This window comes from Lissotriton helveticus, chromosome 2_1 (assembly GCF_964261635.1).
Source record: "Lissotriton helveticus chromosome 2_1, aLisHel1.1, whole genome shotgun sequence".
In the NCBI taxonomy this organism is placed as follows: domain Eukaryota; kingdom Metazoa; phylum Chordata; class Amphibia; order Caudata; family Salamandridae; genus Lissotriton; species Lissotriton helveticus.
Genome location: NC_136059.1, coordinates 420538921 through 420551236, shown reverse-complemented (window position 1 = coordinate 420551236; position 12316 = coordinate 420538921).

Here is a 12316-nt window from a genome sequence, read left to right as displayed (position 1 = left end):
AGGGCGCACCAGGAGCCATGTTTTATGCCGCCGATGCGTGACAAAAAGTGACTCAACGGAAGCACAAAACTATTGCAGGGCCTCATAAAAAGGCCCATGGTGTGCAACCAACTTCTACTTATCGCAGCTGTCTGTAGACACTATCTCAGATGCATTCGATAGGGAGTACAAGCAGCTCCGCGTGCTAATAGGATCACATACTTATATTTGTTGGTTTTTGTAGAGCAGATTCCCACTCAGGTAACATGCTGCCAATATTTATCGGCCAATCTGCACCCCAGCCATTGCTACAGGCATGATGTGGCCAATCACTGGTTAGTGCATGCAGAGATTGTTTCACTACCCTAAAACGTTGTACTTCAAGGAACCAATTCAAATACTCTTTATTTCGGTAATATACCTTAAAAGGGATGCACATAAAAGTTTAAAAGAGAAACCCAAACCCTAAAAACAATGACAACATATTTAAGAAGGTGATAAAACAATTCAATGCGACATTAGGAGAAACATAAAATCACACACGATCCAACTTACAACATCTCGTACAAGTTAAGAAGTACTCAGATTATACAATTGTTAAAAATGGTAAGGAACAATGAACATACCATGTACTTGTTAATGTTGCACACTTTTCATGTCAGCAACAATTGGAGCACAAGCTGCACAATAAAATCAGTGCCTCAGATAGTATCTCTGCCCGCTTCTCATGAACCAATCACTAACTACCACTCCTGCAGCTCCCTTAACAGAGCAGTAGTAAAGTAACCGGTATGACCGCTCTCATGGCCTCTGACCATGTGGAGATTGGTTTTTGGACCTTCCGAGGCTCACATTTATTTAGGAGTGTACTCTTTTCCCCCAAGAAAGACTTAGCACTTCTTTTAGAGAGCTGAGCAGGGCTAAACCAAAAACTAAAGAAATTAAATCAATAAAGGATGATTAAATACAAAGTAACATAGCCAATTCCGCTCTTAGCAGGGAAGACAATGGTACCTTTCATAGCACAATCCGCCTTCTTAAATCTGTATCAGAAAATCAGAAAAACAGGCAAACCCACCTGTGAATCCTTTTGAGGAAAAAATCAATTCTAGTTGTAGGTGATGCCCAGCTCATCTTCAACCCACGGATAATGATGAGACAGTGTTACCATAACATATCTGAAGATCATCGTTGCCCATCGATGAAAATCTTTAGGCGCTTCAGAAGTGGTTCCTGGCTTCATATAAGTTATACAAGTGTATTCATATTAAGTTTTTCTTTTTCTGTGCTAAACATGGCTTAAACGATGTACACCAGAATTTGAAGTAGTAGGGTTATATGTACAAAAGCAAATTGCGACCAGAATTTATGACCAGTATACAGTACATATGGCACTTAGGGGCATATTTACGAGCCCCGTTGCCAGGGGAATGTCATTCTTTACGACGTTCCCGTGGCGATAGGGAGGACCTGGTCTTAATCAGGCGAAACGAGCAGAAATGTTTCATTTCTCCTCGTTTTTGCCGTTTTCATGTGTGCTGCGTTGTGCAGCACACATGAAAACGGCAAAAGGCCAATGAAGGTCCCCTTCCTGCACATTATATTTTTTTTAAATGCCGTTTTGCAACTTCTGTGCAGCACACATAGAAGTTACAAAACAGCACATACAGATTGTTTATGTGCAGGAAGGGACACCTTCCTGCCCATAAACAATCTTCCCCTGCATGCAGACACCCTTACACCATGTTGCACGGGTCCCTGCGTTGGCCATAGGCTGCTAAGTGTAGCGCCAGCGCAAGGGGGAAACGCAGGGCTGCACCTTATTCTTGTAAATATGGTGTAGCCCTGAGTTTCTGAAGTGGCAGAGTAAGGCGTTAAGCCAGGAAGGCTACTGCCTCACTCCCGCACTTCCCTGGTACATATGCCCCCTAATGTCCTATACTTCATGGAGGTATACAAGGGGAGAGCAAAGTTACAATCTTCCTGTAATGCTGGTACTGCCTGTTAGAAAAGTGATCCGGAGGCAATATCTATCTCTATTCTCAAATGCTTGTATTTTCACATATGAGTGTGTGTGTTTGTGTGTGCGTCTCTGTACAACGAGTCTAAAAGTGTTATTAAAACACTATTCTCCCCTCGCTGCAACAGATTCTGCATTTGACATAAAACTAGCCTTCATGGCGCTAGAGCTCCAAGGTTGCCTGTTAATCATGAGGTAAAGAGAGGGTCTAATTTGGCGCGGCAGCTCCTCTCTCAGCTCTTGAAAGAAAGAGTCGCATTTAAAAGTCCTGATGGTAGGCTCTGCCATTTGGGCTCGGTGGTAGTTTACTTATAATTTACAGACTTCTCGCACTTAATATTTAATGCGATAATCTACCCTGTGCCATTTGTCATTTGGTGGAGGCCACTGATTATAGCTCAGGGCGGTGCATCTGTGCGCGGATCTGGCAGCAAAAGGCCTAAAAGCTCGAGCAGCTGAGCGCGAGCCCCCAGCCCGGCTGGAGATCCGCACCTCTGCTCTGGAGGTCACTGCCTGCTGCAGTCGTGACAGGCTAAATTGTTAAGCATGTGGCTAATATACATACAGAATAGCGGCAGCCCGGTGGGGGCTGCGCGCGTGATGGCTGGTTAGCGGCTAGCCCTAATTTTATGTGACAATCCTATGTAGGAAGGGGTCGGGCGGGTGACTAAACGGAGCATATTGATGTCCCACTGGGTGTAGCCCCTGTTGTTTTGACAAATACTCCTCGGCATTTATCAATCAAGCCAACAATGGCGAGTCCGCTGAATATCCAATTCCGACTCGCCAGTCAGGACTAATAGAGCAAGGAAGCGTCTTATTCAATTTGTACTTGTTAGCCGTGCCCCACTGTCACCAGACAATTTACCTTCACACTTCACAAATGAAAAGAGAAATTTTCTCTACTTCGAACACTTACATGAGTTACAAGCAAAATTTTAATTAGCGTGTCATTACAAAAAATAATTTATTGCTTCATTGTGCTTGCCCTCGCATGCAGATGCACTGTTTTCTTTTCTAAGGGATGTCCTCTAAAATTTATGGAGCAGGTGCCAGAGAAGCCAATTTACAAAACAGTGCCGTCTTTAATGTTTTTATCCATTTGGCAGGCAGTGACAAAACGCACAATGTGATATAATCTGCAATAAATTATTTGCATGCTTTTGTGTGATAAACATTCTTCTTACAATAAATAACAACGAATTTATATTGTGAAGCAAGTTATATTGTCGTTATACTGACACAAACTGTTGTGAATGTGTTCTCCTGATTAACCAATAATAATTGTTATTCATGTAAATTGGGGATGCCTGTTTAATAAAGCAGATTCAAGGACAACACTATAAAAGAAGAAATGGGCTAGATTCATCATCTTGTAAAAATTCTGTGTTGTGCAGATCTGTGTACACTGCAGAGACGTGCACATAGTGAAAAATACATTGGGGACAGTCTCACTGTGCAGCTGCCCTCCTGAGAAAAAAAACGAACTGGGTGCCTGCTCTTGCATATTTTTTTATTTTTCTCAACACATGTAGTGCAGAGACGTCATGGCCACCTTGAGAAAGCCTACCCCGGCAGCAGAGAGCACATGGGCGGAAGTTACAGACTAGTTTCTAACATACATTGTCATACCTACTCAAGAGGTGAAAAACACTTGAGGACATAGAAGCCACATCTATGGCTATCTCTGAGTGGTGTTTAGTGCTTTACAAAACCCCCAAACTCAAATCAATAAGTAACAATTACACCAACAGCACCAACAACAACAACCAAAAACATGGGCATGACATATGTTGGACCTGCTCCTTTTAGCAGGGTTACCCCAAAACTTTTTGTCTTCCTTTTCCTACTTTCTGCTAAATTTGTTTTGTTGACTCTAGGATTCTGTGCACGTTAACACTGCTGGCTAGTGTTAAGGTGCTTGTGCTCTCTCCTTAAAAATGGTAAGATTGACTTATAGAAAATCGGCATATTTCATTTACATATATGTCCCTAGTAATGTGCAACACATTTGCCCAGGGCTTGTACATTAAATACCAGTAGTGGGCTTGCAGCACTGATTGTGCCACCCACATAAGTTGCCCTTTAATAATGTCATAGGCCTGCCATTGGAGAGCCTCTGTGTGCAGTTTAACCTGCTATGCCCGCCTGGCAACATAGACCTTAAACAAAACTTGAGGGGGCCTCCCTGCAAGGCAGGTGGAGGGGCCCCTTCCGGGCTCAATCAGGAGCTCTGCAGCCAGAGTGCTGTGCTGAGGGCCGCCCCTGGAGCTTGGGGGCCCCTCTGTGCCACGGGGCTGCGGGTCCTGTGTTATGCCCCTGGATCTTGGCCTCAGGGACATAAAAGGTTTCCCACAACTCTTGGACCCATCGTCAGTGAATTTCGGACTCCCAAGGGGTGCCTCTTATGTCTTGGACCCTTGGTGTGGCTCTCCAGTTCTTGAAATCAAGCTTTCGTACTCCTTGTGACACAAATGGGCACGTTCACACTGCAACCACACCACCAACTAAGAAAATCAGCGCAAGCCACCGCCAGCCCGTTTCTTTGCACAGCAGCATCAACAGCCCGTGGGGGACCACCAATGTGAAGCTCCAGCCCACCCGTAAACGACATCCGACCTGCTCAGCTCCCAGTGCCGATAACCACCGCAACACTCTCCTTGCTCCTGGCGACCCTCTCCAATGCAAACCAGACTCTTGGCACAAAGCTTCAGCTGGGCTAATCTGGGACTGCATCCGACACGTGCTCCAACCAGTCTAATGCAACCAGATAGCCATGGTTGGCACTTTATTCTTTAAGGTGCTTATTTATAGTTTTTCTTTAAAAAATCATACCTCTCGTTTCACTGATTTTTGTTATTTTTGTCGTGTTATATATTAATTAAAGTTAGCTCTGTTTTTCTAACCTGGTGTGGGATCTTTTGTGTGGTGCTTTCACTGTTTTACTGTTTGAAGTGTTTCACAAATACTTTACACATTGCCTCTAAGTTAAGCCTAATTGCTCTGTGCCCAGCTACCAGAGGGTGAGCACAGGTGAATTTGGTGTTTTCTTGTGCCTTAGCCAGACTAGGGTTGTGGTTACTGCTTGACCAGGGCTCACACCCCAGTCAACCAGTAACTCAATTTCTAACAATATGCTTGTGAGCAAAATTCACCAGCAGCCTTGCAAGCCATTACTGGTGTTGTAATTCCACTGCTATGAAAGCCCAGTCATTTGCTCCTGCTTTAACTGATGCAGATGAAAAGTAATTTGGGAGACACAAAAGTTGATTGAGCACCTTTAACCACTTGGCTGCTAAGGCACATGATGCACTTCCATTGACTTTCCATTGAAATCAATGGAAACTCCATGACGAGTTACCCTTGTCATTAGCACTGAAGGGGTTAAGAAAAAAGTATCGCTTTTATCAAGAAATCCGGTTCAACTCAGATGCTCTATGTTGGACTTGGCCCATTTTGCAGGTTCACCCCTAAACTTTTTGCTTTTATATGGGACCTGGTGTTAGTTGTTTTTGGCTTCTGCGCACTTTAACCCTGTGTCCCAGTGTAAAATGCTTGCGTAATCTGAGTGCGTGTGGTGAGATTGGCCCGCCCTCCCATAGGAATGCATGGGGAATGTGTGTGTCCATGGTAGTTCCTGATGTGTGGGGAGTGCATGGGCGAGTTTGGTATGTGCGAACTTGTGAGATTAAATGCTGCGCGACGGTGTGCGCAGATTTAACGGCTCTAGTGTAGAAGTGCCACTTCAAGAAATTGGCATGTCTGTGTAATAAATGTGAATTGACTGTCTGGCTTGTGATTGGCTGGAGCTGGCTGGTGTGCCTGGCTCCAGGAGTCAGGATGGGTCTGCGCCGGTGGTAAATGGAGAAATCTGCATGTTGATGGCAGGGAGGAGTGCACCTGGGACCTGAATAGGGCTGGGCCTTCCCTCTACAATGCTGGCTCTGCCCCTGTGGTGCGTCTGATGTCCCTAGCCTGGCCTGTGAATAGAAGGATAGGAGCTGAGCAAAAGAAAGTGCTCAAGTGCTCCTGAACCAGTTGTAACTGGTTCTCTCCTAGCCCTGTGGTGTGTCACAAAAGGAAATGGGTATAAAAAGGGTCTGTGACCCCATGTAAAAGGTTCTCTTGTTCCTGACCTGAGAGGGGGGCCTGCTGCTGCTGGGCACCAGGAGGAACCACCACTAGGGACTGCCTCCCTGCTGGAGGGCCCTGTGAGCCGGCCCCTGGGCCCTGCCTTTGCCCCCCTGCCTTCCCTTCATTTTCCTTTTTAGGCTTTGTGACTTTCTCTTTGCCAGCGCCTAGGAAGCGCTGACCTCCCCCCTGCAAATAGTGCTTAGCGCCGCTGGAGCGGCGATCCCTGTGACGAGGGATTCCCTGGCGTGGGGATCCCCCCCAGTACTTTGATTATCGGCGCGGGTGCCCACCCCTCTCATTGCCGTATTTCATTTATTATTATTCTATCCCTAGCGGGTGCCCACCTCGCAAGAGATTTAGTTTTGAACCGGGAGCCGACCTCGGATTGCGAGGAAATCACCGCCAAAGCCCGGGCTTCCCAGGAAGTCAGGCAGCCCCGCCGAAGACGTGGGCGGGGCCGCCAGCACCAACAGGAAGCAGACGGGAGCCTATCCCGCGCTCCAGCACTGAGGGAGAGAAGCAGGAGAACGGCTCCCCCGCAAAGTCCTGGTCCCAGAGGAGGGACCGGGAGAAGAGGAGCAGCGCTGGGACGATGAGGAGCCCCCTCCACAGCAGCCCGGTGAGTGCGGGCTCTGTGTAGGGGAAGGGTTGGTGCCTGAGCGAGGCACAGTCGAAGTGTACCTTCAGAGGGCCCCGGATTGCAGAGGGCCGCTCTTATGACAATTGCTGCATTTGTTGTGTCAAGAGCCCCGTCGCTCCAACGAGCGGGCATTTTGGTCCTAGAGCCCACGAGGCTCCAACGCTGAAGGGGCATTTCAGGTGGTAGAGCGGCCCCGGTTGGCAGCGGGTCGCTCCCACAGTGTGGCAGCATTTTCTTGGTAGTTTAGAGCCCTGAGGCTCCAACGATTGTTTTGGGGGCATATGTTGTTAAAGGGCCCGGTGGGGTCCTCAGGGGTCCGTGCTAGTCCAGCCTATGCACCCGCATTACAGTAGCCAGTGTGCTCCAGGGGGACATGATCTCCAGAGCCTAGAAGGCTCCAACGTTTGGCGCAATTTGTTTAAAGTGCACTGATAACCCTTACAGTATTTTTCCCTATCTCATAGCTGCCTAGCAAGTAGTGGGCAGCTGCACCATTTTGGTTCTCCTTATTTTTAGGGGACATGTTCTTTGGGACTCCACAGCTGCCCAGCAAGTAGTGGGCAGCTGCTACGTTTAGGCCCTAAACTCTTGCACACTCTTCTGGTGGCTGCCTATGCAGCGTGCCCTGACTATTTGGACAAAGGGCATTTGAGCCCCTTTGGAAGGCCAGTGGCCTGGTGTCAGTATCTAATGTGATCTTGGCGCAATGTGATTACCTACTATGTTTGTGATGGTGATTACCTCATACCTAATGTGATTTATGCGTAAGGTGCAATGCCTTTATGCCTGCTTTAGACCTCTAAATGTATTTTTTATGAGTAGGAGGTTGATTTGCCTAGTATAGCTTATGCTAGTAAGTTTATGTTTCCCTGTGTGATCTATGCCTAAGGTGATTAGTATTGCGTAGTGTGTTTCTACCTTTTACCAGAGTTTACGGGTTGTGTTCTACAAGGGTTATTTTGTGCTACAATTCTTCTATGTTCTAGAAGTGCGATTTCTACTAAGTGCTATTTCTGACGGTGGCCCATGTGGCCCTGTCCTGTGTATATAATCCCCTGTAAATACTGCCCAGTGCCACTGGCACAGTGTAATTCTGTGATTATGATCTAATGTGTTTATGGTAATACAAAGGCTATTTTTATATATAACCTTGTGTGGAGTTCCTTTTTGTGGTGTGCATAGTGTGTTGCTGCTGTGTGTTTGTTGCGCAAATGCTTTACACATTGCCTCCGGTATAAGCCTGACTGCTCGTGCCAAGCTACCAAGGGGGTGAGCAGGGGTTATCTTGGCGTGTATCTCCCTTGCCCTGACTAGAGTGCTGGTTTCTGCCTGGCTTTGGCGCAAGCCTTAGCCAACCAGAAATCCCATTTCTCACACTCTAACTTGGAAATGTGCTTATTCGTCAGGGACTCCCATTACAAAGTATGTGCATTGCTGAAATTCAGTGTAGACAGGTTAAAAATGCTAATGCATAATATTTGTGCATATAGGTCTAAAGTGTATAGAAGATGACATTGAAATGCACAGCTGCCATTAAAGAATTATATATAAAAAAGACACCACGTTTGTGCTAAAATAAATTACAGTTATCTTGAAAAAGGACTGTTTTTTATCAAATAAAATGTGCCATTTGGAGACAGACTATTCCTTCCAATCCAGAACTCCACAATAATTGGTCACATTTGAAAACCCATCCATAACAATGAAGGTTATGAAAGAACAGGCTATCTGAATCACTTGTCTTCTTAATATGATGTCTACTGGTGGCTTGATTGAGAGGGATAGTGGTATATGCATCCCCCTGTTATCATGCAGCATTCATGATCTCTGTGTTTCACCCATCTGCAGCATCTCCAATACTAGTGGATGCCTACGTACTTCAGGATTAAAGTGAGACTTTTTAGGAAGCAGACTTTTATGGTTTTGAAGTCCAGAATCAGTAGTGCCTATTGAACCCTGTTCGTAGCTCACAGGCAGCAGGCTTGGGGGAGTACTGTGCTAAATGTGCATCTTGGGAGAGCTCTTGTTATGAAATGTAGAACTTTGGGCCAGATGTATGTGCAACTCATTCAGAAAAAGTGGTATCAATTTACGCACCAACTTTTACCAAATGCGTTGGTGTTTTGCGAACGGACGCATGTCTGAATAGGTTGGTCTGCAAAATTCCAAATCTTAGAGGCTCACAATTGAGCCTACTTCAATAATATTAATGAGGCAGGTTGCAAACTGTGACTCACTACAATTTGTTGTCATCACAAGTATGGTGGCCTGCTGGGGTCAGCAGACCACCATTGGTGCGATTGCTTCGAAATAAATCAATCATTTATTTTAAATGCAGCTCCTTTTCCTAAAAGGAAAAGCTGTTGAAAAGTTTCACAGACTACACAATTTTTTAGGAGTAGGCAGGGGTTCCCTGGGTCACTGTCCACTCACTCCTGAAGTTTTTTTAATTTAACATCTACAAAGTAGAAGGTGTTCCTTGGGGCCCCCTTCCCATTTGGGGATGGGTTACCACCTACCTTCAGGTGTTGATAAAATATTATGTTTTGCAACCAAGCCGGATTTTGGTCACAAAAAAACTTTAATACATACCATAAAGGAACCTGTATTTGGAAAGGATGTCCCAAATATATCCCTTCCTACCATAAATCATCATGGTTTCCTAATCCCTTTTAAAGTTTAGGAAAAGCTTTTCTGAATGGTTAAATGGGCTTAGTACATTTGAAAAAGAGTTTTAGTATTCACAAATCTTCTGATTTACTGAATAGGAAGGTTTGCAAACAACAAAATCCTTCGTACTTCTGGCCCTTAATATACAAGCGTAAACACATTTACAGGGAGACCTACCAGTAGCGGGTCATCACAGTAATCATATTTGATAAGGACAAGTAAGGAGCTAAGCATCTTGACTGTGTGGCTGTGTGAAAGGAATTCTAACGTACATGTTCATTAAGTTCAGTAATTGAAATGCTGCTGCTGATGGCGGACATGCTTTAGCAACGCTCTGCCCCATCTACCCTGCATCCAAGCTGAAACTTCATTCTGGGCTGGCATCTGTGCTGCTTTTCTCCTGGCAGTAGCTGTTGCAAGGTACTGCCCTGCTATCCCGGGACCGTACAGCTTCTAAACACCCCCTATCTCACAGATGCTGCTCGTATCACAAGCTGCTTCACACAGGGGGGAAAGATGGCGTTCAGCGCGATGGGCTGACACGTGCCCATGCAGGCTGAGACAGTGCCTTCTGGCTGCCTACAATTGACTACCTCCAAGAATCCTGCAGGGAAATGCAACATCATCTGCAAGGCCCTCAGTGCACCTACTAGGCCGTCGCCCCCATGCTGCTGGTCATCCAGACTTAAGGGCACATGACAGACTTATCAATGGGCGACTGACACAAGGGCCGCTGCGTGGAAGATTCTTAGGCTTACATCAAGCAAAGTGGCATTGGGATCCTGGGCGACCTCTATACCCCAATCGGAGGCCATCGCAATCAGTGCTATTCGTGCCTCACATGAGAGAAAAGCCCCTGTGCTTCCATAAAATGCAGATGTCCAGCTTGTATGTCTCAAACACCACCATCTACCTCTACTAATTTCTCTGAGGTTGGTAGCACATCCCCATGTTCCCTGTGGTACCCCGGTGCATGGATCAAGGCACGGACCCCCACACCACACCCAGTTGCGACACTCCACAACTGCCCCACTAGTTAAGGGCCCATGCTAGGACCGCCAGTGCTGTAGCGTCCGCCCGGGGGACTTGGCTACAGAGGCTGTCTGATACGGGGGTCATACAGGTACGGCACTACATGCTCACCAGGAGGGTCCCGTTGGCCACGCAACCTCCTCTCTGCTCTATATTGCTGAAATGTGGGATATACACCACCTGCATGCCTTGCTTGAATACCTCAATCACCAACATCTCCCTCTACCAATTCCTCTGAGGTTGGTGGCACCTCGATCAGGTTCACCATGGGGTCCCTAGTGCATTGATCGAGGCATGGGCCCCCACACTCCCCCATCCAGTTACAACACTCCGTAACTGCCCCACTAGCGAAGGGTCTGCGCTAGGACCACTGGTGCTGCAGCGGCTGCCTTGGGGACTTGGCAACAGAGCCTGTCTGATACGGGCCATAAAGGTACGGCACTGCATGCTCTCCAAGAGGGCCCGCATGGGACTCCGCAGGGGGGGCAAAGAGGGGCGCTTGCCCCCCCTGGAGCGCTCCTCCTTGCCCCTCCCCTGCGGACGCCCATGGAAATGGGTAGAACGGCAGGCCAGAGTTAAAAAATTAATGTCAACACGTGTGACTCTGGGGTCAGGTGGCCAATGTAGAGGTGCATGAGAGAATCATCACACTTGCTCCTTTCTGTGTGTTTAGAGAGTGTACTGTATGTTCTATTGGAGCTTAAAGCACTGCTTTTCTTAGGCATGCACAGCCCTCTGCCATAGCAATGCCTCATTGTTACTAATGCCTCGCAGTTTGCTACAAAATTAACGTGTGCACGTTAAATGTCCAAATGGAAACAAAGCAGCATTGTACTGCCCATGGGCGTCCGTAGAAATTTTCATGATGTGTTCCAGGTGGAGCACAAGAAACACTGGGGCGCAGGAGGAGCCATGGGGGGCAGGAAGCAGGCCGCATATGATCTCATATGATCTCATATGATCCGGTTGTGGCACCCCAAAATCCATGCCTGCCCTGGTCCCTAAAATTACCCCCTAGAACCCCGAAACCCATGCCCACCCTGAACCCTAAAATTACCCCTGCCCCCCAAAACTCATACCTGTTCTGAAACCTAACATTACCCCCTGAAAACCCAAAGCCCATACCTGCCCTAAACCCTAAAATCACCCCCCTGGCCCCTTAAACCCATCCATTCCCTGACCTCAAAATTACCCCATGGCACCCCAAAACCCATAACCACCCTGAACCATAAAATTCCCCCTGGCACCCCAAAACCCATACCAACCCTGAGCCCTAAAATTACCCCACTGGCACCCCAAAAGCTGAACACTACGGGGCAGATTTACATGCCCCTATCACCACTTTGCATCACTTTTAACATGGGAAAAATTATGCAAAAGTGGCCCAAGGGGCTTGTAAATCTGCCCCTACAAGCTTACCCTACATTTGCATATTTGAAGGGGACTGTCCCCCTTGACGTTTCCATGCATGTAAGTCTAGACCACCGTTCACTTAGAGTAACCTAGATATGTAGCCAGTAGGTAATGCTGGTGATGCTGTAGAATGCATTAAAGTTACTGGTACTTACTTAAAAACTGCTGGCTGCACTTCTGATACTATTCTGTGGAGTCGGGCTGATCAGCAGCACTGTCACCCTGGCATCCATCCCCTCCCGAAGGTCTCACACTGTAGCTAGATATGGGTCAAATGTCTCCTGGTTTCTCCTTGCCAGGGCCTCCTCTACTTCTTCGTTGCTGCCCTTGAATGCAAAAAGAGACAGATCCATGGCCCTGTTCACCATTCATCAGGTGAGCAGTGCCGTGGATGTGTATTCCATACAAGTGCACAGACAGCAGGGGGA